The sequence below is a fragment of the Gossypium hirsutum genome, chromosome A09, assembly GCF_007990345.1.
Source record: "Gossypium hirsutum isolate 1008001.06 chromosome A09, Gossypium_hirsutum_v2.1, whole genome shotgun sequence".
NCBI classification, from domain to species: Eukaryota; Viridiplantae; Streptophyta; class Magnoliopsida; order Malvales; family Malvaceae; genus Gossypium; species Gossypium hirsutum.
Genome location: NC_053432.1, coordinates 25662640 through 25690337, shown reverse-complemented (window position 1 = coordinate 25690337; position 27698 = coordinate 25662640). Strand labels below are relative to the sequence as shown.

Below are 27698 nucleotides of genomic sequence, written 5' to 3'. Positions count from 1 at the left end.
ATTTAATTCCTAAAACGAAAATAACGAATTAGTTAAACGATGTTCAAAAAAAATTATATGAAATATAAAATGTGTAACACCCCAAACCCAGCCTGGAAGTTTGGCTCGAATCTGACGTGTCACATTGAAGTGTTTTTCGAAAACCATGTTTCCATTAAAAACCTTTCTTAGTAATTAAAAAAATATACCCTTTTTAAACCTTGTTAGAAAACCTCAGCTGAATAACATTCTTAACAACTTTGTAAAAAACTTGGCAGTTGCGGAAGCTTAATTCAAAAACAATTGCGGATACGTGATGTTTTGAACAACAGTAGTTGCTTTGGAAAATCGTGTTCTAATACTAGCAATTATAATAACAATAAATAAAATTCCAAATTTGAAATCCAGAAAATTACAACGGCTTTACTACAACCCACATAAAAACATTTAAAAGTAATAATCAAAACTGTAACATAAACAGTGTGTGTGGCTTCCTCCGAGCCCCTCGCAGCTCCGATCCGTCTAAGGCTAGAAATTACCTGAAAGGTTAATAAACGGGGTGAGTTTATGAAAACTCAGTGTGAAATCCCCTACTATATAAAAGGAACAGTCAGTCATATAAAAGAATTAAAAGTCTGGCCCCAGCCCTACTTACAGGTTCAGTATCAATTGGGCCTTAGCCCATTATAACAGACGGTACCAGATGGACCTTAGCCCATTACAGAATAAGAAACATTATTAGATCTAGAATCAAAATGAGAATCAGAATCAGAATCAGGTGACAGAATCAGAATTAGATGACAAAATCAGAATCAGTACCAGGTAATAGAATCAGAATCAGAATGTGAATGCAATCCCAACCCAATCCAGCCGTATACACCCCCGTACCAACCTTACACCATGTGGGGAGACAACTCGACCCACCCATCCGCTACACACCACAGAATTTGCAGCATGGCTGCCAGAACAGATATTGTGATAGAATCACCAGATACAGATATTGTGGTAGAGCCACCAGAACAAATATTTATGGCATAGCCGCCAGAAACAGATAATGTGGCAAAGCCACTTAACAGAATACGTGGCACAAAGCCATCGATAACTGCATTATGTTAGGCACATAGCCATCAACTAGAGTAACATAACCGGCACACAGCCTTAGGTAAATGTGATCGACACAGAGTCGTCAATAACCATATATTGGCACATAGCATTAGGCAAATATGTTTGGCACACAGCCATAATCAGGTTGGCACAGATCCATATGTAGGTTGGCGCAAAGCCATAATCAGAATAATTGGCTTTAAGCCATTGGTAGTTGTATCATGTTAGGCACATAGCCATCAGCGACGGTAACATAGCCGGCACACAGCCTCGGGTAAATATGAGCGGCACTCAGCCATCGATCGGTCCATAGTCGTCTCGAGGGACCTGTACGACCTTATCAAATCAGTACGAATATACGGCTCCTAATCCTTCAGTGGATCCACAGTCGTCAAGCAACCATGCGATCCTAACAAATCAGATCTTCCTCCGTACAAAATCCCAACCCATGCAACATGTCATGTATGCAGAATGTCATGCCCATATTTGAATCAAACAATCACAGTCAAGTAATTCATATCACCAACATATATTCACAATCAAATCCGTCAACCACACAGTCCAAGTCAGTCACTTGCCACACAAAGGCAAAACAGTCATTTAACACCCTAGGGGCAAAATGGTAATTTTACCCTACAAGGGTATCTCGATAATTCTACCTTACAGGGGTATTTCGGTATTTCTACCCTACAAGGGTATTTCGGTAATTCTACCCTATAAGGGTATTTCGATAATTCTACCCTACAGGGGTATTTCGATAATTTTGTAAATCGAGGGTAAAATAGTAATTCTGTAAATCGGAGGTACTTTGGTAATTTTACAAGTCGAGGGATTTTAATAATTTGGTAAACTAAAGTATTCTAAACAGGGATAACAATACGAATGGGCCTAAAGCCCATTCTCGGCCCAAATAGGCCCACACACTCGTGTGGCCCTTTTAGCCCAAATCTAGCCACAGATATGAGATTCACCTAGCCTAGTCCAATATTTACTACACAATCAAACAACTTATCCAATTGGGCCTGTAGGCCCATTGGGCCCACATGGCCCCTTTCGGCCCATCGCGGCCCGAAGTTGCCATCCTACAGCTAGAGTAGCGAGAAATACACACCTGATAGGAGACTAGAGTTAATCCGCGCTCCAAGCACTCTTAGTCGACGCCCAACCCAAACGATCACGCCATAAAGCGAAAGGGATCAGCCAAGAAAGGTACCTTTACTCTCCTCATGGTTCTCTTTATTTAAAGCCAGCTTCGTATCCACTCTTATGTTAGCTTCCCGATGTGGGATCCCTCCATCATCAGAGTTTAAATTCAACACCAACTCTTGCTACCCCTTGTTAGAAAAATAAATGCTCTTTGATAGCCATGAGTTTCGAACCCTGGACCTCCTTACCAACTCTATGATGCCACCTTCCTGCCTCTTATGTGGCGCTACTTTGCCACTAGACCACAAGGCTTTTTGTGGCACAATTTCTCCAACAATATTCTTAAGGCCTACCTACTACACCCAGGGTTTGATTCACCTTAAACCAAAATTTTTGCTAAAGTCTAGGTTTGAACCCAAGACTTCTCCAACACTTCTCAGCACACTTAACCACTAAAACAAACCTTCATTAACGAAATTTACATGCACAACAAAATATTATAAGCTACCTTCAACCGCTCCTATGCTCAAGGCCCAAAACTTCTAGGCCCAAATTTAGGGTGTTACAAAATGGGACGGGTGCAACATGAGGACTTCCAGGAGGTCACCCATCCTAGCACTACTCTCGCTCGAGCACTATTAATTGCAGAGTTCTGATGGGATCCAGTGCATTATTGTTGGTATGATCGCACCCCTCAACCCTTGCGCAATCTATTTATATAAAGGCTACCCCTTATCGCACTTGCGCCTCGAATTTGAATTCAAATTCTACCGAATAACATTTCAAGTGATTTATTTCATAAAACGCAAATAACTAATTAGTTAAACAATGTTTAAAAAAACTGTATATGAAATATAAAATGGAAGGGGTGCAACACGAGGATTTCCCAAGGAGTTACCCTTCTTAGTACTACTCTCACCCCAACATGATTTACTATGAAGTTCTGAAGGGATCTGGTATATTAGTGCTGGTATGATTGCAACCTTCAACTCTTGCGCAATCTATTTATATAAAAACTTCCCCTTATCGCACTTGCGCCTCAAATTTGAAAGCAAATTCGACCAAAATAACGATTCATGTGATTTCTTTAGTAAAACGCATATAACTACTTAGTTAAATGATGTTTAAAAAAATTATATGAAATATAAAATAGGAGTGGTGCAACTCGAGGACTTACCCAAAGGTCACCCATCCTAGTACTACTCTAGCCCAAGCACGCTTAACTGCAGAGTTTTGATGGTATTCGGTGCATTAGTGCTGGTATAATCTAACCAGTCAACTCCCGCGCACTCTATTTATATCAAGGCTACCCCTTATCACACTTGCGCCTCATATTTGAATTCAAATTTGACCAAATAACGTTTGAAGTGATTTATTTCGTAAAACGCAAATAACTAATTAGTTAAACGATGTTTAAAAAAATTGCATGAAATATAGAATAGGAGGGGTGCCACCCGAGGACTTCCCAAGAGGTCACCCATCCGAGTACAACTCTAGCACAAGCACGCTTAACTGCGGAGTTCTGATGGGATCCGGTACATTAGTACTGGTATGATCGCACCCGCCAACTCTTGCGCATTCTATTTATATAAAGGCTACCCCTTATCGCACTTGTGCCTCGAATTTGAATTCAAATTCGACTAAATAAAGTTTCAAGTAATTTATTTCATAAAACGCAAATAACTAATTACTTAAACTATGTTTAAAAATAAATTACATGAAATATAAAATAGGAGGGGTGCAACACGAGGACTTCCCAAGAGGTCACCCATCTTAGTACAACTCTAGCCTAAGCATGCTTAACTATGGAGTTCTAATGGGATCGGGTGCATTCGTGCTTGTATGACCGCACCTGTCAGCTCTTGCACATTATATTTATATAAAGGCTACCCCTTATCGCACTTGCGCCTCGAATTTGAATTCAAATTCAACCAAATAACGTTTCAAGTCATTTATTTCGTAAAACGCAAATAACAAATTAGTTAAACGATGCTTAAAAATAAATTACATGAAATATAAAATAGGAGGGGTGCAACACGAGAAATTCCCAAGAGATCACCCGTCCCAGTACTACTCTTGCCTAAGCACGCTTAACTGTGGAGTTCTAATGGGATCCGGTGCATTAGTGCTGGTATCATTGCACACGTCAACGTCAACTCTTGCGCAATCTATTTATGTAAAGGCTACCCCTTATCGCACTTGCGCCTCAAATTTGAATTCAAATTTGACCAAATAACGTTTCAAGCGATTTTTTTTCGTAAAACACAAATAAGTAATTAGTTAAACTATGTTTAAAAAACAAAAAAGATTACATGAAATATAAAATGGGAGGGGTGCAACACGAGGACTTCCCAAGAGATCACCCATCCTACTACTACTCTTGCCCAAGCACGCTTAACTGCGGAGTTTTGATGGGATCTAGTGCATTAGTCCTGGTATAATCTAACTCGTCAACTCTTGCGCAATCTATTTATATAAAAGCTACCCCTTATCTCACTTATGCCTCAAATTTGAAATCAAATTCAACCAAATAACATTTCAAGTGATTTATTTCGTAAAACACAAATAACTAATTAGTTAAACGATGTTAAAAAATTACATAAAATATAAAATGGGAGGGATGCAACGCGAGGAATTCCCAGGAGGTCACCCATCCTAGTACTACTCTCAGCCAAGTACATTTAACTGCAGAGTTCTAATGGGATCCGATGCATTAGTGCTAGTATCATCGCACCCGTAAACTCTTGCGCAATCTATTTATGTAAAGGCTACCCCTTATCGCACTTGCACCTTAAATTTGAATTCAAATTCGACCAAGTAACTTTCAAGCGATTTAATTCATAAAACACAAATAACGAATTAGTTAAACAATGTTTAAAAAAATTACATGAAATATAAAATGGGAAGGGTGCAACCCAAGGACTTCCCAGGAAGTCACCCATCCGAGTACAACTCTAGCCCAAGAACGCTTAACTGCGGAGTTCTGACGGGATCCAGTACATTAGTACTGGTATGATCGCACTCGTCAACTCTTGCGCATTCTATTTATATAAAGGCTACCTCTTATCGCACTTGCGCCTTGAATTTGAATTCAAATTCGACTAAATAACATTTCAAGTAATTTATTTCGTAAAATGCAAATAACTAATTACTTAAACTATGTTTAAAAACAAATTACATGAAATATAAAATAGGAGGGCTTCAACACGAGGACTTCCCAAGAAGTCACCCGTCCTAGTACAACTCTAGCTGGAGCACGCTGAACTACGGAGTTCTGATGGGATCGGGTGCATTAGTGCTTGTATGATCGCCCCTGTCAGCTCTTGTACATTATATTTGTATAAAGGCAACCCCTTATCGCACTTGAGCATTGAATTTGAATTCAAATTCAACCGAATAATGTTTCACCTGATTTATTTCGTAAAACGCAAATAACTAATTAGTTAAACAATGCTTAAAAATAAAGTACATGAAATATAAAAAGGGAGAGGTGCAACACGAGGAATTCCCAAGAGATCACCCGTCCCAGTACTACTCTTGCCTAAGAACACTTAACTGTGGTGTTCGAATGGGATCCGGTGCATTAGTGCTGGTATCATCGCACACGTCAACTCTTACGCAATCTATTTATGTAAAGGCTACCCCTTATCGCACTTGTGCCTCAAATTTGAATTCAAATTCGACCAAATAACGTTTCAAGCGATTTTTTTCGTAAAACACAAATAACTAATTAGTTAAACAATGTTCAAAAAACAAAAAAATTACACGAAATATAAAATGGGAGGGGTGCAACAGGAGGACTTCCCAAGAGATCACCATCCTAGTACTACTCTCACCCAAGCACGTTTAACTGCAGAGTTTTGATGGGATCTGGTGCATTACTGCTGGTATAATCTAACTCGTCAACTCTTGCGCAATCTATTTATATAAAAGCTACCCCTTATTGCACTTGTGCCTCAAATTTGAAATCAAATTCAACCGAATAACATTTCAAGCGATTTATTTCGTAAAACGCAAATAACTAATTAGTTAAACGATGTTTACAAAATTACATAAAATATAATATAGGAGGGGTGCAACGCGAGGACTTCCCAGGAGGTCACCCATCCTAGTACTACTCTCAGCCAAGCACATTTAACTGCAGAGTTCTAATGGGATCCGATGCATTAGTGCTAGTATCATCGCACCCGTCAACTCTTGCGCAATCTATTTATGTAAAGGCTACCCCTTATCGCGCTTGCGCCTCAAATTTGAATTCAAATTCGACCAAGTAACGTTTCAAATGATTTATTTCATAAAACACAAAAAACTAATTAGTTAAACAATGTTTAAAAGTAAAACAATTACATGAAATATAAAATGGGAGCGGTGCAACACGAGGGCTTCCCAAGAGATCACCCATCGTAGTACTGCTCTCACCCAAGCACGCTTAACTACGGGGTTTTGATGGGATCTGGTGCATTAGGGTTAGTATAATCTAACCCGTCAACTCTTGCGCAATCTATTTATATAAAGGCTACCCCTTATCACACTTGTGCCTCGAATTTGAATTCAAATTTGATCAAATAACGTTTCAAGTGATTTATTTCGAAAAACGCAAATAACTAATTAGTTAAACAATGTTAAAAAAAATTACATGAAATATAAAATAAGAGGGGTGCAACACGAGGAATTCCCAGGAGGTCACCCATCCTAATACTACTCTCAGCCAAGCACGCTTACCTTCGGAGTTCTGATGGGATCCGGTTCATTAGTGCTGGTAGCATCGCTCCCATCAACTCGTGCGCAATCTATTTATGTAAAAGCTACCCCTTATCACACTTGCGCCTCAAATTTGAATTCAAATTCAACCAAATAACGTTTCAAGCGATTTATTTCGTAAACGCAAATAACTAATTAGTTAAACAATCTTTAAAACACACAAAAAATTACATGAAAAATATAATGGGAGGGGTGCAACACGAAGACTTCCCGTGAGGTCATCCATCCTAGTACTACTCTAGCCCAAGCACGCTTAACTGCAGAGATTTGATGGGATTCGGTGCATTAGTGCTGGTATAATCTAACCCGTCAACTCTCGTGCACTCTATTTATATAAAGGCTACCCCTTATCGCATTTGCGCCTCGAATAGGAATTCAAATTTGACCAAATAACAGTTCAAGTGATTTATTTTGTAAAATGCAAATAACTAATTAGTTAAACGATGTTTAAAAAAATTACATGAAATATAAAATGGGAGTGGTGCAGCACGAGGACTTCCCAGGAGGTCACCCATCCGAGTACAACTCTAGCCCAAGCACGCTTAACTTTGGAGTTCTGGTGGGATTCGGTACATTAGTACTGGTATGATCGCACCCGTCAACTCTCGCACATTCTATTCATATAAAGGCTACCCCTTATCGCACTTGCGCCTCAAATTTGAATTCAAATTCGACTAAATAACATTTCAAGTAATTTATTTCGTAAAACGCAAATAAGTAATTACTTAAACTATGTTTACAAATAAATTACATGAAATATAAAATAGGAGGGGTGCAACATGAGAACTTCCCATGAGGTCACACATCCTAGTACAACTGTAGCCCAGGCACGCTTAACTACGGGGTTCTGATGGGTTCGAGTGCATTAGTGCTTGTATGATCGCACCTGTCAACTCTTGCGCATTATATTTATATAAAGGCTATCCCTTATCGCACTTGCGCCTCGAATTTGAATTCAAATTCAACCAAATAACGTTTCAAGTGTTTTATTTCATAAAATGCAAATAACTAATTAGTTAAACGATGTTTAAAAATAAATTACATGAAATATAAAATGGGAGGGGTGCAACACGAGGAATTCCCAAGAGATCACCCGTCCCAGTACTACTCTTGCCTAAGCATGCTTATCTGTGGAGTTCTAATGGGATCCGGTGCATTAGTGCTGGTATCATCGCACACGTCAACTCTTGCGCAATCTATTTATGTAAAGGCTACCCCTTTTCGCACTTGCGCCTCAAATTTGAATTGAATTTCGACCAAATAACATTTCAAGTGATTTTTTCGTAAAACACAAATAACTAATTAGTTAAACAATGTTTAAAAAACAAAAAAAAATACATGAAATATAAAATGGGAGGGGTGCAACACGAGGGCTTCCCAAGAGATCACCCATCCTAGTACTGCTCTCGCCCAAGCACGCTTAACTGCGGAGTTTTGATGGGATCTGGTGCATTAGTGCTGGTATAATCTAACTCGTCAACTCTTGCGCAATCTATTTATATAAAAGCTACCCCTTATCGCACTTGTGCCTCGAATTAGAAATCACATTCAACCAAATAACGTTTCAAGTGATTTATTTCATAAAACGCTAATAACTAATTAGTTAAACGATGTTAAAAAAATTACATAAAATATAAAATGAGAGGGGTGCAACACGAGGACTTCCTAGGAGGTCACCCATCCTAGTACTACTCTCACCCAAGCACATTTAACTACAAAGTTCTAATGGGATCCGATGCATTAGAGCTAGTATCATCGCACCTGTCAACTCTTGCGCAATCTATTTATGTAAAGGCTACGCCTTATCGCACTTGCGCCTCAAATTTGAATTCAAATTCGACCAAGTAATGTTTCAAGCGATTTATTTCATAAAACACAAATAACTAATTAATTAAACTATGTTTAAAAAAAAATTACATGAAATATAAAATGGGAGAGGTGCAACACGAGGACTTCCCAGGTGATCACCCATCCTAGTACTACTCTCGCCCAAGCACGCTTAACTACGGAGTTTTGATGGGATCTGGTGCATTAGTGCTAGTATAATCTAACCCGTCAACTCTTGCGCAATCTATTTATATAAAGGCTACCCCTTATCGCACTTGTGCCTCGAATTTGAATTCAAATTTGATCAAATAACGTTTCAAGTGATTTATTGCGAAAAACGCAAATAACTAATTAGTTAAACGATGTTAAAAAAATTACATGAAATATAAAATAAGAGGGGTGCAACACGAGGACTTCCTAGGAGGTCACCCATACAAATACTACTCTCTGCCAAGCATGCTTACCTTCGGAGTTTTGATGGGATCTGGTGCATTAGTTCTAGTAGCATCGCACCCGTCAACTCTTGCGCAATCTATTTATGTAAAAGCTACCCCTTATCATACGTGTGCCTCAAATTTGAATTCAAATTCGACCAAATAACATTTCAAGCGATTTATTTCGTAAACGCAAATAACTAAATAGTTAAAAAATGTTTAGAACACAAAAAAATTACACGAAATATATAATGGGAGGGGTGCAACACGAGGACTTCCCAGGAGGCCACCCATCCTAGTACTACTCTAGCCCAAGCATGCTTAACTGCGGAGTTTTGATGGGATTCGGTGCATTAGTGCTGGTATAATCTAACCCGTCAACTCTTGCGCAATCCATTTATGTAAAGGCTACCCCTTATCGTACTTGCGCCTCAAATTTGAATTCAAATTCGACCAAGTAACATTTCAAGCGATTTATTTCATAAATCACAAATAACTAATTAGTTAAACAATGTTTAAAAAAATTACATGAAATATAAAAGGGGAAGGGTGCAACCCGAGGACTTCCCAGGAGGTCACCCATCCGAGTACAACTCTAGCCCAAGCATGCTTAACTGCGGAGTTCTGATGAGATCCGGTACATTAGTACTGGAATGATCGCACCCGTCAACTCTTGCGCATTCTATTTATATAAAGGCTACCCCTTATCGCACTTGCGCCTCGAATTTGAATTCAAATTCGACTAAATAACGTTTCAAGTAATTTATTTCGTAAAATGCAAATAACTAATTACTTAAACTATGTTTAAAAATAAATTACATGAAAATAATAAGTAATTTATCAACTTGCTTCTCATGGTAATACAACCCTATTTGCATTTTTACTCATGTTCCAGCCAAGCTATTTTCTCGAGCCATAGTCACTAAATTACTTATATCTGGAGCTACAGAACTCCAAATTAAGTTACTCTAATTTTTCCTGAAACTAGACTCACATATCTTCTTACTATAAAATTTTTAGAATTTTTGGTTAGCCAATTAGTAGAGTTTATTCCTTAAAGTTACCCCTTTTTTGTTGTTTGATAGTTCCGACCCATCTTCACTAAAAATTAATTATCACATAATACGGGACTCAGATGATGTTCCCTTCTATTTCTATTGAAAATATACTCATTAGTAATTCTAAGCATATAAATTATAACCCATAAATATTTTTTTACAATTTTCAATGATTTTCTTAATTCAGAACAGGGGATTTCGAAGTCATCTGACTTTGTCTCACAACAATTTAAATATTTCATAATATGAAACTCTTTTTCTTACATCGTTTCTTCTATGTGAAACTAGACTCATCAGGATTTAATTTCATATTTTATTCAGCCTCTAACTCAATTTCCACAATTTTTGGTGGATTTTCAAAGTCGGACTATGGCTGCTATCCAAAACTGTTTTAGTGTAAATTAACGATACTAAGTTTATCACACCATATTAATTCATTTTCACCACATTCGTAAGGTTACATATTCATACATCATAAGTATAGATCTATAATCACAAGGTCATCACAAAATCATTCTCATAAGCATGAATTACCTATTTACATCTTCACCAAATGTTCATCATAAACTAAAATCATTTCTCGTGAGCTTGGCATACATACCTGTGTTACTCAACATGCTCATATTCATTCCTTACAAATCATATAACATTAATTGAATTCACATCTCATCAATTTCATGTAAGTACCTATACCACTCACAATATGGTCATAACCTTTCTCATTTAGCTTAAATCGTAACTCTCACCGTTGAACCATTTGGAAAGCTATCGGATATTCACTAAACCTCAAACATAGGGTATAATGCTGATGCCATGTCTCAGACATGGTCTTACACTGCCTATCAAAATTGAGGCCGATGCCATGTCCTAGACATGGTCTTACACTAGCTCTCACATATCCGTGCCGATGCCATGTCCCAGACATGGTCTTACACTGACACATCTCGTAGCCAATGTATGTTCCGGATATGTCTCACACTGGCTTACATCTCGAGGCCAATGCATGTCCCAGACATGTCTTACACTAGCGCTCGTCTCAATGCCGATGTCATGTACTAGACATGGTCTTACACAGGCTCTAATAAAGTGGCCGATGCATGTCCCAGACATGTCTTACACTAGCACACAAATAACTCGAATGTCATGGCATGAATATCCGAATTGTTTCTTAAGGTTCATACGGGAACTCTACTATCTCAATATTCATCATACATAATCATTTCCACAACCGAGCAATTCATGCTATATCAATTTAAACACATATAATAACAATGTAGTTGTATGATTTACATACAACTTACTCATTTCAATGGAATATCATATTCCGTCCAATCTTCAAGCATTCAATCAACACATAAATGTTATTTACATTTGACATCACTTTCTCATATACAATATCATCAACATAAACTTTAATACAATCATGGCAAGATAGATTTTCAAGTATAATAACAATGACATAAATATCATGCTCATTTAATCACACGGACTTACCTCAAATGCAATTTTGGCTAATTATTCTCTTTTTGTCCTTAACCATGCACTTTCTCGATTTAAGCCCAAATCTCGATTTTCTTGATCTAACATGATGAAATTCACTCATTTAATCACTAAATAAATTTGGACAATCAAAATTTACATTTTTGGCAAAATGACCATTTTGCCCCTAGGATTTGACAAAATGACCATTTTACCCTTAGGCCCATAAATTAATTTTTATCGAATCTCCTTATTATCCAAGCCTAGACGACCAATTATTACTCTTATGAAAACCCCAAATTTCCACTATTTCACACAATTACAACCTATTTTATAACTTTTACAAAATGGCCCTTTTAGGTGTTTTCCATGAAAATCCTTTCACAAGAGTTGTTTATTACACAACCAAGACTCATATTCTTCCATAAAATTTCAGTTAAAAACACACATTCTTTCATGTAAAAACCCTAAAGTCTCAACCATTTTGCAAATAGTCCCCTCAATAGCTAGATTAAGCTTTAGGGGTCCCAAAAAAGTAAAAATCATCAAGAAAAGTCATTAAAATCACTTACTTGCAAGAGGATAACCTAGATGAAATTTTAAAGCTTCAAAAATCCCCTCTTTTCTGGTATTTTTGGTGGAGAAAGAGATGAGAAAAAAATGATATCATTCCCTCTTTATTTTATTTTCTTTTTAGTCAAATAAGCCACCAAATTCCACCTAACTTTGAAAATTGTCTTATCTTTGTCTCTATGGCCGACCAACCTATATTTAAGGGTCTATTTGCACTTTAAAGACCTCCAATTATGCTTCTCTAGCTATTTAACACATATGGGTAAGAAAACATAACTTTTGCCCTTTATGCGATTTAGTCCTTTTTTCGCAATTATACTCACAAACGTTAAAATTAATTCACCAAATTGTTCATGCACCTATATAATCATGCGATAACACATAAAATAACATTAAAAATAATTTCTCTGGCACTGAAAAAGTGGTTTCGAAACCACTATTTCGACTAGGCCCTAAACCAGGCTGTTACAGATCCGGCGCATTAGTGCTAGTATGATCACACCCGTCAACTCTTGTGCATTCTATTTATATAAAGCCTGCCCCTTATCGTACTTGCGCCTCGAATTTGAATTCAAATTCATCCAAATAACGTTTCAAGTGATTTATTTCATAAAACGCAAATAACTAATTAGTTAAACAATGTTTAAAAATAAATTACATGAAATATAAAATGGGAGGGGTGCAACACGAGGACTTCCCAGGAGGTCACCCATCCTAGTACAACTCTACCTTAAGCACGCTTAACTGCGGAGTTTTGATGGGAACCGGTACATTAGTGCTGGTATGTTCGCACCCGTCAACTCCTGCGCACTCTATTTATATAAAGACTACCCCTTACCGTACTTGCGCCTCGAATTTGAATTCAAATTCGACGAAATAATGTTTCAAGTGATTTATTTCGTAAAACGCAAATACCTAATTAGTTAAACTATGTTTAAAAAAAATACACGAAATATAAAATGGGAGGGGTACAACACGAGGACTTTCCAGGAGGTCACCAATCCCAGTGCTACTCTCGCCCAAGCACGCTTAGCTGCGGAGTTCTAATGGGATTCGGTGCAATAGTGCTGGAATTTTTGCACCCATCAGTTCTTGCGCATTCCATTTATATAAAGGGTACCCCTTATCCCTTTTGCGCCTTGAATTTGAAGTCAAATTCGACGAAATAACATTTCAAGTGATTTATTTCGTAAAACACAAATAACTAATTAGTTAAACGATCTTTTAAGAAAACAATTACATAAACTATAAAATGGGAGGGGTGCAACACGAGGATTTCCCAGGAGGTCACCCATCCTAGTACTACTCTCAGCCAAGCATGCTTACCTTCGGAGTTCTGATGGGATCCGGTGTATTAGTGCTGGTAGCATTTCACTCGTCAACTCTTGCACAATCTATTTATGTAAAAGCTACCCCTTATCGCCCTTGAGCCTCAAATTTGAATTCAAATTCGACCAAATAACGTTTCAAGCGATTTATTTCGTAAACTCAAATAACTAATTAGTTAAACTTTGTTTTAAAAAAAATTACATGAAATATAAAATGGGAAGGCTGCAACACAGGGACTTGCTGGGAGATCACCCGTCCTAGCACTACTCTCGCCCAAGCACACTTAACTTCGGAGTTCTGATAGGATCCAGTGCATTAGTGCTGGTATGATCGCACCCGTCAACTCTTGCGTATTCTACTTATATAAAGGTTACTCCTTATCGCACTTGCGCCTCGAAATTGAATTCAAATTTGACCAAATAACGTTTCAAGTGTTTTATTTCGATGGGATTTTGAGCATTAGTACTGGTATGATCGCACCCATCAACTCTTGCGTATTCCATTTATATAAAGCTACCCCTTATCGCACTTGCACCTCAAATTTGAATTCAAATTTGAAAAAGCAACGTTTCAAGTGATATATTTCATGAAACGCAAATAACTAATTTGTTAAGTGTTGTTTAAACAAAAAAAAATTCAATGAAATATAAAATGGGAGGGATGCAACCCGAGGACTTCCCTGGATGTCACCATGCTAGTACCACTTTTGCCCGTGCACGGTTAACCGCAGAGTTTTGATGGGATCCAGTGCATTAGTGATGGTATGGTCGCCCCCGTCAACTCTTGCGCATTCTTTTTATATAAAGGCTACCCCTTATCGCACTTGCACCTCGAATTTGAATTCAAATTCAACCAAATAATGCTTCAAGTGATTTATTTCGTAAAACGCATATAACTAATTAGTTAAACGATGTTTAAAGAAAAAATTACATGAAATATAAAATGGGAAGGGGGCAACACGTGGACTTCCCAGGAGGTCACCCATCCTAGTACTACTCTCGCCCAACCATGCTTGACTGCGGAAATCTGATGGGATCTGGTGCATTAGTACGGGCATGATCGGACCCGTCAACTCTTGCGCATTCAATTTATATAAAGGCTACCCCATATCACACTTACGCATCAAATTTGAATTCAAATTCGACCAAATCACGTTGCAAGTGATTTATTTCGTTAAATGCAAATAACTAATTAGTTAAAAAATTACATGAAATATAAAATGGGAGGGGTGCACCACGAGTACTTCCCAGGCGGTCACCCATCCTAGTACTACTCTTGCCCAAGCATGCTTAACTGTGGAGTTTTGATGGGATCCGGTCCATTGGTGCTGGTATGATCACACCCATCAACTCTTACGCAATCTACTTATATAAGGGCTACCCCTTATCACCCTTGTGCATCGAATTTGAATTCAAATTCGACCAAATACTGTTTCAACTGATTTATTTAATAAAACGCAAATAACTAATTAGGTAAATGTTTTTTTAAAAAAATTACATAAAATATAAATGGAAGGGGTGCAACACGAGGACTTCCCAGGAGGTCACCCATCCTAGTACTACTCTCGCCTAGGCACGTTTATCTGGAGAGTTCTGTTTGGACCTGGTGCATTAGTGCTGGTATATTTTCACTCGTCAACTCTTGCGCAATCTATTTATACAAAGGCTACCCCATATCACACTTCCGCTTCGAATTTGAATTCAAATTCGACCAAATAACATTTCCAGTGATTTATTTCGTAAAATGCTAATAAGTAATTAGCTCAATTATGTTTAAAAAATTACATGAAATATAAAATTTAGAGGGGTGCAAGGAATTTCCAAGAGGTCACCCATCCTAGTACTACTATCGCCCAGGCACGCTTAACTACGGAGTTCTGATGGGATCCGTGCATTAGTGAGGGTATGATCATACCCGTCAACTCTTGCGCCTTCTATTTATATAAAAGCTACCCCATATCACACTTGCACCTTGAATTTTAATTCAAATTAAACCAAATAACATTTCAAGTGATTTATTTCGTTAAACGCAAATAAGTAATTAGTTAAACAATGTTTAAAAAAAAGTTACATGAAATATAAAATGGGAGGGGTGCAACACGAGTACATCCCAGGAGGTCACCCATCCTTGTACTACTCTACCCCAAGCATGATTGATTGCGGGGTTCTGATGGGATTCGGTCTATTAGTGCTGGTATGATCACACCTATCAACTCTTATGCAATCTACTTATATAAAGGCTACCCCTTATTGCCCTTACGCCATGACTTTGAATTCAAATTCGACCAAATAATGTTTCAAGTGATTTATTTAGTAAAATACAAATAACTAATTAGGTAAACATTTTTTAAAAAACCTTACACAAAATAAAAATGGGAGGGGTGCAACACGAGGACTTCCTAGGAGGTCACCCATCCTAGTACTTCTCTCGCCTAGGCTCGCTTATCTTGGGAGCTTCGATTGGTCCCGATGCATTAGTGCTGGTATGATCGCACCCGTCAACTCTTGCGCAACCTATTTATATGAAGGCTACCCCTTATCGCACTTCCTCTTAAAATTTGAATTCAAATTCGACCAAATAACGTTTCAAGTAATTTATTTCGTAAAATGCTAATAAGTAATTAGTTAAATTATATTTAAAAAATTACATGAAATATAAAAAGGGAGGGGTGCAACACGAGGACTTTCCAGGAGGTCACCCATCCTAGCATTACTCTCGCCAAGGCACGCTTAACTGCAGAGTTCTGATGAGATCCGGAGCATTAGCACTGATATAATCGCACCCGGCAACTCATGCGCATTCTATTTATATAAAGGCTTCTATTTATCGCACTTGCCCCTCGAATTTGAATTTGAATTCAAGAAAACAACGTTTTGAGAGATATATTTCATAAAACACAAAAAACTAATTAGTTAAGTGATGTTTAAAGAAAAAAATCAATGAAATATAAAACGGGAGGGGTGCAACACAAAAACTTCCTAGGAGGTCACCCATCCTAGTACTACTTTTGCCCGCATACGCTTAACTGCAGAGTTCTGATGGGATCTGGTGCATTAGTGATGGTATGATCGCGCCCGTCAACTCTTGCGCATTCTATTTATATGAAGGCTACCCCTTATCGCACCTGTACCACGAATTTTATATCAAATTCGACCAAATAACGTTTCAAGTGATTTATTTCATAAAACACAAATAACTAATTAGTTAAATGATGTTTAAAGAAAAAAATTACATGAAAAATAAAATGGAGGGATGCAACACGAGGACTTCCCAGGATGTCACCCATCCTAGTACGACTCTCACCCAAGCATGATTAACTGCAGAGTTCTGATGGGATCTTCTGCATTAAAGCTGGTATGGTCGCACCCGTCAACTTTTACAAATTCTATTTATATAAAGGCTATACCTTATTGCACTTGCGCCTCGAATTTGAATTCAAATTCGACCGAATAATGTTTCAAGTGATTTATTTCGTAAAATGCAAATAACTAATTAGTTAAACGATGTTTAAAAAAACTTACATCAAATATCAAATAGGAGTGGTGCAACACGAGGACATCCCAAGATGTCACCCATTCTAGTACTACTCTCGCCCAAGCACGCTTAAATGCGGAGTTCTGATGGGATTCGGCGCATTATTGAGGGTATGATCACACCTATCAAGTCTTGCGCATTCTATTTATATAAAGGCTACCCCTTATCACACATGCGTCTCGAATTTGAATTCACATTCTACCAAATACCGTTTCAAGTGATTGTTTTCGTAAAACGCAAATAACTAATTTGTTAAAATATATTTAAAAAAATTTTACTTGAAATATAAATTAGGGGGTGCAACACGAGGACTTCCTAGGGGTCACCCATCCTAATACAACTCTCGCCCAAGCACTCTTAACCGCATCGTTCTGATAGGATCCGATGCATTAGTGCCGGTATGATGGCACCCATCAGTTCTTGGGCATTCTTTTCGTATAAAGGCTACCCTTATTGCACTTGCGCTTTGAATTTGAATTCAAATTTGACCAAATAACCGTTCAAGTGATTTATTTCGTAGAACGCAAATAACTAATTAGTTAAACGATGTTTAAAGAAAAAAATTACATGAAACATAAAATGGGAGGTGTGCAACACGAGGACATCCCAAGAGGTCAACCATCCTAGTACTACTCTCGCCCGAGCACACTTAACTACGGAGTTCTGATGGGATCCGGTGCATTAGTGTTAGTATGATCGCACCAGTCAACTCTTGTGCATTTTATTTATATGAAGGCTACCTGTTATCGCACTTGCGCTTTGAATTTAATTCAAATTCGACCAAATAACGTTTCTAGTGATTTATTTCGTAAAACGCAAATAACTAATTAGTTAAACTATGTTTTAAAAAAATTACACGAAATATAAAATGGGAGGGGTGCAACACGAGGACTTCTTAGGAGGTTACCCATCCTAGTACAACTCTGGGATCCGGTGCATTAGTGTTCGTATGATCTCACCCATTAGTTCTTGTGCATTCCGTTTATATAAAGGATATCCCTTATCGTACTTGCGCCTTGAATTTGAATTCAAATTCGACCAAATAACGTTTCAAGTGTTTTATTTCGTAAAACGCAAAAAATTAATTAGTTAATCGATGTTTAAAGAAAAAAATTATAGGAAACATAAAATGGGAGGGGTGCAACACTAGGACCTCCTAGGAGGTCACCCATCCTAGTATTACTCTCGCCCGAGCAAGCTTAACTACGGAGTTTTGATGGGCTCCATTCCATTAGTGCTAGTATGATCACGCCCGTCAACTCTTGCACAATCTATTTATATAAAGGCTACCCCTTATTAAACTTGCGCCTCGAAGTTGAATTCAAATTCGACCAAATAACGTTTCAAGTGATTTATTTCGTAAAACGCAAATAGATAATTAGTTAAACTATAAAAAATTTACATGAAATATAAAATGGGAGGGGTGCAACACGAGGATTTCCCAGGAGGTCACCAATCATAGTACAACTCTCGCCCAAGCACTCTTAACTGTGGAGTTCTGATGGGATCTGGTGCATTAGCTTTGGTATGATCTAACACATCAGTTCTTGTGCATTCTGTTTATATAAAGGCTACCCCTTATCGCACTTGCCCACGCACTCTTAACTGGGCAGTTCAGATGGGATTCGGTACAGTAGTGCTGGTATAATCGCACCCATCAGTTCTTATGCATTCTATGTATATATAGGCTACCCCTTATCGGTCTTGCGCCTTGAATTTGAATTTAAATTTGACCAAATAAAATTTCAAGATATTTATTTCATAAAATGTAAATAACTAATTAGTTAAACGATGTTTAAAGAAAAAAATTACATGAAATATATTATGGGAAGGGTGCAACATGAGCACTTCCTAAGAGGTCACCCATCCTAGTACTACTCTCGCCCAAGCATGCTTAACTACGAAGTTCTAATGGGTTCAGGTGCATTTGTGCTGGTATGATTGCACCCGTCAACTCTTACGCAATCTATTTCTGTAAAGGCTACCCCTTATCGCACTTACAACTAGAACTTGAATTCAAATTTGACCAAATAACATTTCAAATGATTTGTTTCGTAAAACACAAATAACTAATTAGTTACATGAAATATAAAATTGGAGGGGTTCAACACGAGGACTTCCCAGAGGTCAACCAACCAAAGACAACTCTCGCCCAAGCACTCTTAATTGCAAACTTTTGATGGGATCCGGTGCATTAGTGCTAGTATGATCACACACATCAGTTCTTGCGCATTCTGTTTATATAAAGGCTAGACTTTATCGCACTTGCACCTTGAATTTGAATTCAAATTCGACTAAATAACATTTCAAGTGATTTATTCCGTAAAACGAAAATAACTAATTAGTTAAACAATGTTTAAAGAAAAAAATTACATGAAACATAAAATGGGAGGGGTGCAACACAAAGACTTCCCAGGAGGTCACCCATCCCAGTATTATCCTCGCCCAAGCATGCTTAATTGTGGAGTACTGATGGGATCCGGTGCATTAGTAAGGGTATGATCACACCCGTCAACTGATCGTAGAATATTTTTATAAAGGCTACCCCTCATCACACTTGCGCATCGTATTTGAATTCAAATTCGACAAAATTACATTTCGAGTGATTTCTTTTGTAAAACACAAATAACTAATTACTTAAACTATGTTTAAAAAAATTTACACGAAATATAAAATGGGAGGGGTGCAACACGATGACTTCCCAAGAGGTTACCCATCCTTGTACTACTCTCGTCCGAGCACGCTTAACTGTGGAGTTCTGATGGGATCCGGTGCATTACTGCAGGTATGATCATACCCGTCAATTTTTACGCAATCTACTTATATTAGGGCTACCCCTTAACGCACTTGCGCCTCGAATTTGAATTGAAATTCGACCAAATAACGATTCAAGTGATTTATTTCGTAAATAACTAATTACTTAAACGATGTTTGAAAAAAATTACATGAAATATAAAATAGGAGGGGCGCAACACCAGGACTTCCTAGGAGGTCACCCATCCTAGTACCAGTCTCGCCCAAGCATGCTTAACTGCGTAGTTCTGGAGGGATCTGGAGCATTAGCACTAGTATAATCGCACCCGTCAACTCGTGCACATTCTATTTATATGAAGGCTTCCCCTTACTGCACTTGCGCTATGAATTTGAATACAAATTTGACAAAACAATGTTTCAAGTGATATATTTCGTAAAACACAAATAACTAATTAGTTAAGCGATGTTTAACGAAAAATAATTCACCCTTCCTAGTACTACTCTCGCCCAGGCATGCTTATCTAGGGAGTTTTGATTGGATCCGGTGCACTACTACTGGTATGATTGCACCCGTCAACTCCTACGCAATCTATTTATATAACGGCCACCCCTTATCAAATTTCCGCTTCGAATTTGAATTCAAATTCGACCAAATAATGTTTTAAGTGATTTATTTCAAAAATCGCTAATAAGTAATTAGTTAAATTTTGTTTAAAAAAATTATATGAAGCATAAAATGGGAGGGGTGCAAAACGAGGACTTTCTAAGGTCACCCATCCCAGAACTACTCTCACCTAGGCATGCTTAACTGCGGAGTTCTGATCGGATCCGAAGCATTAGCACTAGTATGATCGCACCCGTCAATTCTAGCGCAATCTATTTATATAAAGGCTACCCCTTACCTCACTTGCACCTCGAATTTGAATTCAAATTCGACCAACTAACATTTCAAGTGATTTATTTCGTAAATAACTAATTACTTAAACAATGAGATATAAAAAAAATTACATGAGATATAAAATAGGAGGGGTGCAACACAAGGACTTCCCAGGAGGTCACCTATCCTAGTACTACTCTCACCCAAGCACCCTTAACTACAAAGTTCTGATGGGATCCGGTGTATTAGTGTTGGTATGATTGCACCTGTCAATTTTTACGCATTCTATTTATATAAAGAATACCACTTATCGCACTTGCGCCTCGAATTTGAATTCAAATTTGACCAAATAACGTTTCGAGTGATTTATTTCGTAAATAAATAACTAGTTAAATGATAAGGTATAAAAAAAATTACATGAGATATAAAATAGGAGAGGTGCAACACGAGGACTTCCCAGGAGGTCACCCATCCTAATACTACTCTCGCCCAAGTACGCTTAACTACAGAGTTCTAATGGGATCTGGTGCATTAGCACTAGTATGATCGCACCCGCAAATTCTAGCGATTCTATTTATATAAAGGCTACCCCTTATCGCATTCGCACCTTGAATTTGAATTCAAATTCGACCAAATAAAATTTCGAGTGATTTAAAATGAGGACTTCCCATGAGGTCACCCATGCACGCTTAACTGCAGAGTTCTGATGGGATCCAGTGCATTAGTGTTGGTATTATTACACCCGTCAATTCTTACGCATTCTATTTATATAAAGGCTACCACTTATCGCACTGGCGCCTCGAATTTGAATTTAAATTCGACTAAATAATGTTTCGAGTGATTTATTTCGTAAATAACTAATTAGTTGAACGATGAGATATAAAAAAAATTACATGAGATATAAAATAGGCGGGGTGCAACACGAGGACTTCACAGGAGGTCACCCATCATAGTACTACTCTCGCCCAAGCACGCTTAGCTGCAGAGTTCTGATGGGATCCGGTGCATTAGTACTGGTATGATCGCACCCATCAATTCTTGTGCATTCTATTTATGTAAAGGCTACCCCTTATCGCATTTGCGCCTCGAATTTGAGTTCAAATTCGACCAAATAACGTTTAGAGTGATTTATTTCAAAAATAAATAATTTGTAAAATGATGAGATATAAAAAAAATTTACATGAGTTATAAAATAGGAGGGGTGCAACACGAGGACTTCAAAAGGTCACCCATCCTAGTACTACTCTCGCCCAATCACTCTTAACTGCAGAGTTCTGATGGGATCCAGTTCATTAGTGCTGGTATTATCGCACCCGTCAATTCTTGCGCATTCTGTTTATATAAAGGCTACCCCTTATCGCACTGGCGCCTCGAATTTGAATTCAAATTCGACCAAATAACATTTCGAGTGATTTATTTTCCACATAACTAATTAGTTAAACGATGAGTTATAAAAAATTACATGAGATATAAAATAGGAGGAGTGCAACACGAGGACTTCCCAGGAGGTCACCCATCCAAGTACTACTCTTGCCCAAGCACGCTTAATTGCAGAGTTCTGATGGGATCCTGTGCAGTAATGCTGGTACGATCGCAACTGTTAATTCTTGCGCATTCTATTTGTATAAAGGCTACCCCTTATCGCAATTGCGCCTCGAATTTGAATTTAAATTCGACCAAATAACGTTTCGAGTGATTTATTTCGTAAATAACTAATTAGTTAAACGATGAGATATAAAAGAAAAATTACATGAGGTATAAAATAGGAGGGGTGCAACATGAGGACTTCCCAGGAGGTCACCCATCCTAGTACTACTCTCGCCCAAGCACACTTGACTACGGACTTCTAATGGGATCCGGTGCATTAGTGCTAGTATGAATGCACCCGTCAATTCTTGTGGATTCTATTTATATAAAGGCTACCCCTTATCGCACTTGCACCTCGAATTTGAATTTAAATTCGTCAAAATAACGTTTTGAGTGATTTATTTCGTAAATAGCTAATTAGTTAAACGATGAGATATAAAAAAAATTACATGAGATATAAAAAAGGAGGAGTGCAACACGAGGACTTCCTAGGAGGTCACCCATCCTAGTACTACTCTCGCCCAAGCACGCTTACCGGTAGAGTTCTAATGGGATTCGGTGCATTTGGGCTGATATAATCGCACTCGTCAATTGTTGCGCATTCTATTTATATAAAGGCTACCCCTTATCGCACTTGCGCCTCAAATTTGAATTTAAATTCGAAAAAATAACATTTCGAGTGATTTATATCATAAATAACTAATTAGTTAAACGATAAGATATATAAAAAAAATTACATGAGATATAAAAATAGGAGGGGTGCAATAGGAGGACTTCCCAGGAGGTTACCCATCCTTGTACTACACTCGCCCAAGCACACTTAACTGCGGAGTTTTGATGGGATCCGATGTATTAGTGCTGGTATGACCCCACCCGTCTATTCTTGAGCATTCTATTTATATAAAGGCTACCACTTATCACACTTGCACCTCGAATTTGAATTTACATTCAAACAATTAACTTTTCGAGTGATTTATTTCGTAAATAACTAATTAGTTAAACAATGTGATATAAAAAATTACATGAGATATGAAATAGGAGGGGTGCAACACGAGAATTTCCTAGGAGGTCACATTTCCTAGTACTACTCTCACCCAAGCACGCTTAACTGTGAGTTCTAATGGGATCCGGAGCATTAGTGCTAGTATGATCGCAACCATCAATTCTTGCACATTCTATTTATATAAAGGCTACCCCTTATTGCACTTGCGCCTCGAATTTGAATTTAAATTCTACGAAATAACATTTCGAGTAATTTGTTTTGTAAATAACTAATTAGTTAAACGATGAGATATAAAAAAAACTACATGAGATAAAAACTAGGAGGGGTGCAACACGAGGACTTCCCAGGAGGTCACCCAGCCCAGTACTACACTCGCCCAAGCACGCTTAATTGCAGAGATCTGATGGGATCCGGTGCAGTAGTGCTGGTATGATCGCACGCCTTAATTCTTACGTATTCTATTTGCATAAAGGCTACCCCTTATCGCACTTGCGCGTCGAATTTGAATTTAAATTTGACCAAATAACGTTTCAAGTGATTTATTTCATAAATAACTAATTAGTTAACCGATGAGATAGAAAAAAAATTACTTGAGATATAAAATAGGGGGGTGCAACATGAAGACATCACAGGAGGTCACCCATCCTAGTACTACTTTCGCCCAAGCACGCTTTACTGCAGCGTTCTGATGGGATCCGATCCATTAGTGCTGGTATGATCGCACCCATTAATTCTTGCGCATTCTAGTCATATAAAGGCTACCTCTGATCGCGCTTGAGCCTCAAATTTGAATTTAAATACGACTAAATAACGTTTGAAGTGATTTATTCCGTAAATAACTAATTAGTTAAACGATGAGTTATAAAAAAAAATAGAAAAAAATTGTAGGGGTGCAACACGAGGACTTCCCAAGAGGTCACCCATCCTAGTACTACTCTCGCCCAAGCACGCTTGACTGCGGAGTTCTAATCGAATCCGGTGCATTAGTGCTGGTATGATCGCACCCGTCAATTCCTACGCATTCTATTTATATAAAGGCTACCCCTGATCGCGCTTGAGCCTCGAATTTGAATTTAAATATGACCAAATAACGTTTCGAGTGATTTTTTCCGTAAATAACTAATATGTTAAACGATGAGATATAAAAAAAAAGAAAAAAATTAATGAGATATAAAATTGGAGGGGTGCAACACGAGTACTTCCGAGGAGTTCACCCATCCTAGTACTACTCTCGCCCAAGCACGCTAGACTGCGGAGTTCTAATCGGATCCGGTGCATTAGTGCTGGTATGATCGCACCCGTCAATTCCTACGCATTCTATTTATATAAAGGCTACCCCTGATCGCGCTTGAGCCTCGAATTTGAATTTAAATATGAACAAATAACGTTTCGAGTGATTTATTCCGTAAATAACTTATATGTTAAACGATGAGATAAAAAAAATAGAAAAAAAATTTAATGAGATATAAAATTGGAGGGGTGCAACACGAGTACTTCCGAGGAGTTCACCCATCCTAGTACTACTCTCGCCCAAGCACGCTTAACTGCGGAGTTCTGATGGGATCCGGTGCACTAGTGCTGGTATGATCGCACCCGTCAATTCTTGCGTATTATATTTATATATACACTACCCCTGATCGCGCTTGAGCCTCGAATTTGAATTTAAATACGACCAAATAACGTTTCGAGTGATTTATTCCGTAAATAACTAATTAGTTAAACGATGAGATATAAAAAATATAGAAAAAAATTTCATGAGATATAAAATTGGAGGGGTGCAACACGAGGACTTCCCAGGAGGTCACCCATCCTAGTACTACTCTCGCCCAAGCACGCTTAACCACGAAGTTCTGATCGGATCCGGTGCATTAGTGCTGGTACGATCGCACTCGTCAATTCTTGCGCATTCTATTTCTATAAAGGCTACCCCTGATCGCGCTTGAGCCTCGAATTTGAATTTAAATACGACTAAATAACGTTCCGAGGGATTTATTCCGTAAATAACAAATTAGTTAAATGATGAGATATAAAAAAAATAGAAAAAAATTTAATGAGATATAAAATTGGAGGGGTGCAACACGAGGACTTCCTAAGAGTCACCCATCCTAGTACTACTCTCGCCCTAGCACGCTGAACTACGGAGTTCTGATGGGATCCGGTGCATTACTGCTGGTATGATCGCACCTGTCAATTCTTGCGCATTCTATTTATATAAAGGCTACCCCTGATCGCGCTTGAGCCTTGAATTTGAATTTAAATACGACCAAGTAACGTTTCGAGTGATTTATTCCGTAAATAACTAATTAGTTAAACGATGAGATATAAAAAAAATAGAAAAAAAATTTAATGAGATATAAAATTGGAGGGGTGCAACACGAGGACTTCCCAGGAGGTCACCCATCCTAGTACTACTCTCGCCCAAGCACGCTTAACTGCGGAGTTCTGATGGGATCCGGTGCATTAGTGCCGGTATGATCGCACCTGTCAATTCTTGCACATTCTATTTACATAAAGGCTACCCCTGATCGCGCTTGAGCCACGAATTTGAATTTAAATACGACCAAATGACGTTTCGAGTGATTTATTCCGTAAATAACTAATTAGTTAAACGACGAGATATAAAAAAAATAGAAAAAAAATTTAATGAGATATAAAATTGGAGAGGTGCAACACGAGGACTTCATAGGAGGGCTCCCATCCTAGTGCTACTCTCGCCCAAGCACGCTTCACTGCGGAGTTCTGATGGGATCCGGTGCATTAGTGCTAGTATGATCGCACCCGTCAATTCTTGTGCATTCTATTTTTATAAAGGCTACCCCTGATCGCGCTTGAGCCTCGAATTTGAATTTGAATACGACCAAATAACGTTTTAAGTAATTTATTCCGTAAATAACTAATTAGTTAAATGATGGGATATAAAAAAAATAGAAAAAAATTTAATGAGATATAAAATTGGAGGGGTGCAACACGACAACTTCCCAGGAGGTCACCCGTCCTAATACTACTCTCGCCCAAGCACGCTTCACTGTGAAGTTCTGATGGGATCCGGTGCATTAGTGATGGTATGATCGCACCCGTCAACTCTTGCGCATTCTATTTATATAAAGGCTACCCCTAATCGCGCTTGAGCCTCGATTTGAATTTAAATACGAACAAATAACGTTCCGAGTGATTTATTCCGTAAATAACTAATTAGTTAAACGATGAGATATAAAAAATAGAAAAAAAATTAATGAGATATAAAATTGAGGGGTGCAACACGAGACTTCCCAGGAGGTCACCCACCCTAGTACTACTCTCGCCCAAGCACGCTTAACTGTGGAGTTCTGATTGGGTCCGGTGCATTAGTGCTAGTATGATCGCACCCGTCAATTCTTGCGCATTCTATTTATATAAAGGCTACCCCTGATCGCGCTTGAGCCTCGAATTTGAATTTGAATACGACCAAATAACGTTTCAAGTAATTTATTCCGTAAATAACTAATTAGTTAAACGATGAGATATAAACAAAATAGAAAAAAATTTAATGAGAAATAAAATTGGAGGGGTGCAACACGACAACTTCCCAGGAGGTCACCCATCCTAATACTACTCTCGCCCAAGCACGCTTAACTGCGGAGTTCTGATGGGATCCGGTGCATTAGTGATGGTATGATCGCACCCGTCAACTCTTGCGCATTCTATTTATATAAAGGCTACCCCTAATCGCGCTTGAGCCTCGATTTGAATTTAAATACGAACAAATAACGTTCCGAGTGATTTATTCCGTAAATAACTAATTAGTTAAACGATGAGATATAAAAAAATAGAAAAAAAATTTAATGAGATATAAAATTGGAGGGGTGCAACACGAGAACTTCCCAGGAGGTCACCCACCCTAGTACTACTCTCGCCCAAGCACGCTTAACTGTGGAGTTCTGATGGGGTCCGGTGCATTAGTGCTAGTATGATCGCACCCGTCAATTCTTGCGCATTCTATTTATATAAAGGCCACCCCTGATCGCGCTTGAGCCTCGAATTTGAATTTAAATACGGCCAAATAACGTTTCGAGTGATTTATTCCGTACATAACTAATTAGTTAAACGATGAGATATAAAAAAATAGAAAAAAATTTCATGAGATATACAATTGGAGGGGTGCAACACGAGGACTTCCCAGGAGGTCACCCATCCAAGTAATACTCTCTCCCAAGCACACTTGACTGCGGAGTTTTGATGGGATCCAGTGCATTAGTGCTGGTATGATCGCACCC

The 27698-nt window shown here is 38.1% G+C and overlaps 26 non-coding genes and 44 pseudogenes across 26 annotated transcripts; all 70 read right to left on the bottom strand.

Annotated features, from left to right (window-relative positions):
* Window positions 1–2804: 2804 nt before the first annotated feature.
* LOC121207175 (uncharacterized) lies at window positions 2805–2922 on the bottom strand (annotated as a pseudogene).
* A 172-nt stretch (window positions 2923–3094) lies between these two features.
* LOC121207181 (uncharacterized) lies at window positions 3095–3213 on the bottom strand (annotated as a pseudogene).
* Window positions 3214–3384: 171 nt separating this feature from the next.
* LOC121207183 (uncharacterized) lies at window positions 3385–3503 on the bottom strand (annotated as a pseudogene).
* Window positions 3504–3673: 170 nt separating this feature from the next.
* LOC121207106 (5S ribosomal RNA) lies at window positions 3674–3792 on the bottom strand. The gene has a single exon (XR_005902262.1). It is a non-coding gene; the product is annotated as a 5S ribosomal RNA (ribosomal RNA).
* A 172-nt stretch (window positions 3793–3964) lies between these two features.
* LOC121207125 (uncharacterized) lies at window positions 3965–4083 on the bottom strand (annotated as a pseudogene).
* A 172-nt stretch (window positions 4084–4255) lies between these two features.
* LOC121207092 (5S ribosomal RNA) lies at window positions 4256–4374 on the bottom strand. The gene has a single exon (XR_005902247.1). It is a non-coding gene; the product is annotated as a 5S ribosomal RNA (ribosomal RNA).
* A 185-nt stretch (window positions 4375–4559) lies between these two features.
* Window positions 4560–4678, bottom strand: LOC121207163 (uncharacterized; annotated as a pseudogene).
* Window positions 4679–4846: 168 nt separating this feature from the next.
* Window positions 4847–4965, bottom strand: LOC121207113 (5S ribosomal RNA). Its single transcript, XR_005902268.1, has one exon. It is a non-coding gene; the product is annotated as a 5S ribosomal RNA (ribosomal RNA).
* A 169-nt stretch (window positions 4966–5134) lies between these two features.
* LOC121207102 (5S ribosomal RNA) lies at window positions 5135–5253 on the bottom strand. The gene has a single exon (XR_005902257.1). It is a non-coding gene; the product is annotated as a 5S ribosomal RNA (ribosomal RNA).
* A 172-nt stretch (window positions 5254–5425) lies between these two features.
* Window positions 5426–5541, bottom strand: LOC121207190 (uncharacterized; annotated as a pseudogene).
* Window positions 5542–5716: 175 nt separating this feature from the next.
* LOC121207155 (uncharacterized) lies at window positions 5717–5835 on the bottom strand (annotated as a pseudogene).
* A 177-nt stretch (window positions 5836–6012) lies between these two features.
* Window positions 6013–6130, bottom strand: LOC121207179 (uncharacterized; annotated as a pseudogene).
* A 169-nt stretch (window positions 6131–6299) lies between these two features.
* Window positions 6300–6418, bottom strand: LOC121207089 (5S ribosomal RNA). The gene has a single exon (XR_005902244.1). It is a non-coding gene; the product is annotated as a 5S ribosomal RNA (ribosomal RNA).
* A 465-nt stretch (window positions 6419–6883) lies between these two features.
* On the bottom strand, window positions 6884–7002 carry LOC121207105 (5S ribosomal RNA). Its single transcript, XR_005902261.1, has one exon. It is a non-coding gene; the product is annotated as a 5S ribosomal RNA (ribosomal RNA).
* Window positions 7003–7179: 177 nt separating this feature from the next.
* Window positions 7180–7298, bottom strand: LOC121207160 (uncharacterized; annotated as a pseudogene).
* A 170-nt stretch (window positions 7299–7468) lies between these two features.
* Window positions 7469–7587, bottom strand: LOC121207122 (uncharacterized; annotated as a pseudogene).
* Window positions 7588–7759: 172 nt separating this feature from the next.
* Window positions 7760–7878, bottom strand: LOC121207186 (uncharacterized; annotated as a pseudogene).
* Window positions 7879–8050: 172 nt separating this feature from the next.
* Window positions 8051–8169, bottom strand: LOC121207134 (uncharacterized; annotated as a pseudogene).
* A 177-nt stretch (window positions 8170–8346) lies between these two features.
* LOC121207130 (uncharacterized) lies at window positions 8347–8465 on the bottom strand (annotated as a pseudogene).
* A 169-nt stretch (window positions 8466–8634) lies between these two features.
* On the bottom strand, window positions 8635–8753 carry LOC121207133 (uncharacterized; annotated as a pseudogene).
* A 172-nt stretch (window positions 8754–8925) lies between these two features.
* Window positions 8926–9044, bottom strand: LOC121207124 (uncharacterized; annotated as a pseudogene).
* Window positions 9045–9213: 169 nt separating this feature from the next.
* LOC121207178 (uncharacterized) lies at window positions 9214–9332 on the bottom strand (annotated as a pseudogene).
* A 176-nt stretch (window positions 9333–9508) lies between these two features.
* Window positions 9509–9627, bottom strand: LOC121207147 (uncharacterized; annotated as a pseudogene).
* Window positions 9628–9797: 170 nt separating this feature from the next.
* On the bottom strand, window positions 9798–9916 carry LOC121207095 (5S ribosomal RNA). The gene has a single exon (XR_005902251.1). It is a non-coding gene; the product is annotated as a 5S ribosomal RNA (ribosomal RNA).
* A 3121-nt stretch (window positions 9917–13037) lies between these two features.
* Window positions 13038–13156, bottom strand: LOC121207156 (uncharacterized; annotated as a pseudogene).
* Window positions 13157–13326: 170 nt separating this feature from the next.
* LOC121207153 (uncharacterized) lies at window positions 13327–13445 on the bottom strand (annotated as a pseudogene).
* Window positions 13446–13619: 174 nt separating this feature from the next.
* Window positions 13620–13738, bottom strand: LOC121207114 (uncharacterized; annotated as a pseudogene).
* A 171-nt stretch (window positions 13739–13909) lies between these two features.
* LOC121207145 (uncharacterized) lies at window positions 13910–14028 on the bottom strand (annotated as a pseudogene).
* Window positions 14029–14638: 610 nt separating this feature from the next.
* Window positions 14639–14757, bottom strand: LOC121207149 (uncharacterized; annotated as a pseudogene).
* Window positions 14758–14915: 158 nt separating this feature from the next.
* Window positions 14916–15034, bottom strand: LOC121207123 (uncharacterized; annotated as a pseudogene).
* Window positions 15035–15204: 170 nt separating this feature from the next.
* LOC121207167 (uncharacterized) lies at window positions 15205–15323 on the bottom strand (annotated as a pseudogene).
* Window positions 15324–15493: 170 nt separating this feature from the next.
* Window positions 15494–15606, bottom strand: LOC121207185 (uncharacterized; annotated as a pseudogene).
* Window positions 15607–15778: 172 nt separating this feature from the next.
* On the bottom strand, window positions 15779–15897 carry LOC121207188 (uncharacterized; annotated as a pseudogene).
* Window positions 15898–16067: 170 nt separating this feature from the next.
* Window positions 16068–16186, bottom strand: LOC121207168 (uncharacterized; annotated as a pseudogene).
* Window positions 16187–16355: 169 nt separating this feature from the next.
* On the bottom strand, window positions 16356–16474 carry LOC121207144 (uncharacterized; annotated as a pseudogene).
* Window positions 16475–16647: 173 nt separating this feature from the next.
* On the bottom strand, window positions 16648–16766 carry LOC121207085 (5S ribosomal RNA). The gene has a single exon (XR_005902241.1). It is a non-coding gene; the product is annotated as a 5S ribosomal RNA (ribosomal RNA).
* A 173-nt stretch (window positions 16767–16939) lies between these two features.
* On the bottom strand, window positions 16940–17058 carry LOC121207127 (uncharacterized; annotated as a pseudogene).
* A 171-nt stretch (window positions 17059–17229) lies between these two features.
* Window positions 17230–17348, bottom strand: LOC121207171 (uncharacterized; annotated as a pseudogene).
* Window positions 17349–17518: 170 nt separating this feature from the next.
* LOC121207166 (uncharacterized) lies at window positions 17519–17636 on the bottom strand (annotated as a pseudogene).
* A 173-nt stretch (window positions 17637–17809) lies between these two features.
* LOC121207101 (5S ribosomal RNA) lies at window positions 17810–17928 on the bottom strand. The gene has a single exon (XR_005902256.1). It is a non-coding gene; the product is annotated as a 5S ribosomal RNA (ribosomal RNA).
* Window positions 17929–18359: 431 nt separating this feature from the next.
* On the bottom strand, window positions 18360–18478 carry LOC121207182 (uncharacterized; annotated as a pseudogene).
* Window positions 18479–18644: 166 nt separating this feature from the next.
* On the bottom strand, window positions 18645–18763 carry LOC121207159 (uncharacterized; annotated as a pseudogene).
* A 291-nt stretch (window positions 18764–19054) lies between these two features.
* Window positions 19055–19173, bottom strand: LOC121207118 (uncharacterized; annotated as a pseudogene).
* Window positions 19174–19615: 442 nt separating this feature from the next.
* On the bottom strand, window positions 19616–19734 carry LOC121207148 (uncharacterized; annotated as a pseudogene).
* Window positions 19735–19904: 170 nt separating this feature from the next.
* On the bottom strand, window positions 19905–20023 carry LOC121207131 (uncharacterized; annotated as a pseudogene).
* Window positions 20024–20187: 164 nt separating this feature from the next.
* Window positions 20188–20306, bottom strand: LOC121207172 (uncharacterized; annotated as a pseudogene).
* A 414-nt stretch (window positions 20307–20720) lies between these two features.
* Window positions 20721–20837, bottom strand: LOC121207173 (uncharacterized; annotated as a pseudogene).
* A 167-nt stretch (window positions 20838–21004) lies between these two features.
* LOC121207096 (5S ribosomal RNA) lies at window positions 21005–21123 on the bottom strand. The gene has a single exon (XR_005902252.1). It is a non-coding gene; the product is annotated as a 5S ribosomal RNA (ribosomal RNA).
* Window positions 21124–21290: 167 nt separating this feature from the next.
* On the bottom strand, window positions 21291–21409 carry LOC121207046 (5S ribosomal RNA). The gene has a single exon (XR_005902203.1). It is a non-coding gene; the product is annotated as a 5S ribosomal RNA (ribosomal RNA).
* A 357-nt stretch (window positions 21410–21766) lies between these two features.
* On the bottom strand, window positions 21767–21885 carry LOC121206800 (5S ribosomal RNA). Its single transcript, XR_005901973.1, has one exon. It is a non-coding gene; the product is annotated as a 5S ribosomal RNA (ribosomal RNA).
* Window positions 21886–22053: 168 nt separating this feature from the next.
* Window positions 22054–22170, bottom strand: LOC121207119 (uncharacterized; annotated as a pseudogene).
* Window positions 22171–22335: 165 nt separating this feature from the next.
* On the bottom strand, window positions 22336–22454 carry LOC121207115 (uncharacterized; annotated as a pseudogene).
* Window positions 22455–22623: 169 nt separating this feature from the next.
* LOC121207086 (5S ribosomal RNA) lies at window positions 22624–22742 on the bottom strand. Its single transcript, XR_005902242.1, has one exon. It is a non-coding gene; the product is annotated as a 5S ribosomal RNA (ribosomal RNA).
* Window positions 22743–22909: 167 nt separating this feature from the next.
* Window positions 22910–23028, bottom strand: LOC121207136 (uncharacterized; annotated as a pseudogene).
* Window positions 23029–23198: 170 nt separating this feature from the next.
* Window positions 23199–23317, bottom strand: LOC121207120 (uncharacterized; annotated as a pseudogene).
* Window positions 23318–23482: 165 nt separating this feature from the next.
* Window positions 23483–23600, bottom strand: LOC121207162 (uncharacterized; annotated as a pseudogene).
* A 167-nt stretch (window positions 23601–23767) lies between these two features.
* On the bottom strand, window positions 23768–23886 carry LOC121207072 (5S ribosomal RNA). Its single transcript, XR_005902228.1, has one exon. It is a non-coding gene; the product is annotated as a 5S ribosomal RNA (ribosomal RNA).
* A 166-nt stretch (window positions 23887–24052) lies between these two features.
* LOC121207142 (uncharacterized) lies at window positions 24053–24171 on the bottom strand (annotated as a pseudogene).
* A 161-nt stretch (window positions 24172–24332) lies between these two features.
* Window positions 24333–24451, bottom strand: LOC121207037 (5S ribosomal RNA). The gene has a single exon (XR_005902195.1). It is a non-coding gene; the product is annotated as a 5S ribosomal RNA (ribosomal RNA).
* A 175-nt stretch (window positions 24452–24626) lies between these two features.
* LOC121207094 (5S ribosomal RNA) lies at window positions 24627–24745 on the bottom strand. Its single transcript, XR_005902250.1, has one exon. It is a non-coding gene; the product is annotated as a 5S ribosomal RNA (ribosomal RNA).
* A 176-nt stretch (window positions 24746–24921) lies between these two features.
* LOC121207049 (5S ribosomal RNA) lies at window positions 24922–25040 on the bottom strand. Its single transcript, XR_005902206.1, has one exon. It is a non-coding gene; the product is annotated as a 5S ribosomal RNA (ribosomal RNA).
* Window positions 25041–25217: 177 nt separating this feature from the next.
* Window positions 25218–25336, bottom strand: LOC121207073 (5S ribosomal RNA). The gene has a single exon (XR_005902229.1). It is a non-coding gene; the product is annotated as a 5S ribosomal RNA (ribosomal RNA).
* A 177-nt stretch (window positions 25337–25513) lies between these two features.
* Window positions 25514–25631, bottom strand: LOC121207093 (5S ribosomal RNA). Its single transcript, XR_005902248.1, has one exon. It is a non-coding gene; the product is annotated as a 5S ribosomal RNA (ribosomal RNA).
* Window positions 25632–25809: 178 nt separating this feature from the next.
* On the bottom strand, window positions 25810–25928 carry LOC121207262 (5S ribosomal RNA). The gene has a single exon (XR_005902354.1). It is a non-coding gene; the product is annotated as a 5S ribosomal RNA (ribosomal RNA).
* A 178-nt stretch (window positions 25929–26106) lies between these two features.
* On the bottom strand, window positions 26107–26225 carry LOC121207087 (5S ribosomal RNA). The gene has a single exon (XR_005902243.1). It is a non-coding gene; the product is annotated as a 5S ribosomal RNA (ribosomal RNA).
* A 177-nt stretch (window positions 26226–26402) lies between these two features.
* On the bottom strand, window positions 26403–26521 carry LOC121207097 (5S ribosomal RNA). The gene has a single exon (XR_005902253.1). It is a non-coding gene; the product is annotated as a 5S ribosomal RNA (ribosomal RNA).
* A 173-nt stretch (window positions 26522–26694) lies between these two features.
* On the bottom strand, window positions 26695–26812 carry LOC121207069 (5S ribosomal RNA). Its single transcript, XR_005902225.1, has one exon. It is a non-coding gene; the product is annotated as a 5S ribosomal RNA (ribosomal RNA).
* Window positions 26813–26989: 177 nt separating this feature from the next.
* On the bottom strand, window positions 26990–27108 carry LOC121207045 (5S ribosomal RNA). Its single transcript, XR_005902202.1, has one exon. It is a non-coding gene; the product is annotated as a 5S ribosomal RNA (ribosomal RNA).
* A 176-nt stretch (window positions 27109–27284) lies between these two features.
* Window positions 27285–27403, bottom strand: LOC121207003 (5S ribosomal RNA). The gene has a single exon (XR_005902170.1). It is a non-coding gene; the product is annotated as a 5S ribosomal RNA (ribosomal RNA).
* A 176-nt stretch (window positions 27404–27579) lies between these two features.
* Window positions 27580–27698, bottom strand: LOC121207090 (5S ribosomal RNA). Its single transcript, XR_005902245.1, has one exon. It is a non-coding gene; the product is annotated as a 5S ribosomal RNA (ribosomal RNA).